Raw genomic sequence first — 1,451 nt, forward strand, 5'->3', positions numbered from 1 at the left:
TGCTTTCTCCCCTCTTCCCTCTTCTGTCTCCAAATTCTTCCCTCCTTTCCCTCCAACTTCTTCTCCTCCCTCAACCACCGCAGCTCACGCAACAGAGCGCAACAGCTCACCCTCCTCCTGCTCGTGATCATGCAACATGGAAGGATAATAAGAATGGCGGCTAGCTGGAGTAAAGCAGTGTTCTTAGCATGCAATCCCTTTCGCTTTGTCATCCGCCATCACAATCCTCTCTCCCCTCTAAGACGTGCCATCTTCCGAGGTAGCTAGAGAGAGCACTACATCTTCGCGCTATAGGTTTCCCATTTCCCCCATATCCTTCTGGAGTTTCTCTAGAAGCAACTCAGCTGGCAAGAAGAGGAGTGCCCCCATAGTATCACTCTCGCCTCGAAGAAGCAATTCTGCCAAGACATCCAGCCCCTTCTTGGTGCCACCCAGGAGTAATGTGACAAGCGAAACTAAGGCTGTTAGCTCAACGAACACTTCCGCTAGGCTGCATACATAATCAAGTCAAGAGAAGAAGGGTCTGCCTCCTCTCCCAAACTGGAATGCCAAGAAAAGCAGTGGCAGCCACTCCTTTTTGGTGCCGACAAATTGTGGCACTAACGCTATAGCTCTTTCTTCACAGTCTGCTTGCTCGTCCACCCCAATTCACCTCCCTTCATCTTCCTCTGTGTCTATCTCTAGCATGTCAACAAACAAAGGAATACCGAAATTTGGAAATGCAATGGACGTTGCAATCGGCTCGAGAGCAAACAGCAAACAATGGGATTCTATTGTCAATGCCAACAGTTCTTCCCACAACACCTCACTCCCCTTTGTAATCCCTTTTGCAACCAAGAGCTTGGCAAAGTCGATGTTGGTGCTATCACGGAAGGCGGTAGGTTGAAGGAGCAGACGCAATGATGCCCTTTTTAAATCAACATGACAGTTCAGACTCCAGAGAATTCTCGACCGGGAACACGTGGCGCCCACCCAGTTTATCTCTCTCCCCCCCTCCCCATATCCCCCTTCACCTGCGCTCCATGGGCTAATTGAATTTTTTCTCTCATAGCCCCCCTTTTGGTGTGGAATTTTAGGAAGAATGATGTTGTCTTTAATAGAACTTAGCCATTGAAGAAAGAAGAAGAACAATTAACTTTTTGCCCTGGTTGGAGAAAAGGGAAAATTGTTGTTTATTATCGTTATTTCGTAGAAAATTCGGTGATTGGTTGTTGGCACCTTCCGAAGTTGTGTGATGAAGCTTCATTCGTTCTTCTGCTTGTCTTCAAGATTTGCACTTGTCGCGGACTCCCTATTTTCCGTTGGTCGTCGCGTGGAAATTCCCTCGTTCCCTTTTGCACATGTCCATGCAAGCTGGAGACTCCAGATTCCTCAGGCGTTGCGTATTGGATGGCTTCTCCATCCTTTGGGAGGTTGTCCTGTTGCTCAGCCATCACCTATGTTTGCAACCA

The sequence above is a fragment of the Dipteris shenzhenensis genome, chromosome 10 (assembly GCF_047967505.1).
Source record: "Dipteris shenzhenensis isolate YYH24624 ecotype China chromosome 10, Dip_SZ_1.0, whole genome shotgun sequence".
Classification (NCBI taxonomy): Eukaryota; Viridiplantae; Streptophyta; class Polypodiopsida; order Gleicheniales; family Dipteridaceae; genus Dipteris; species Dipteris shenzhenensis.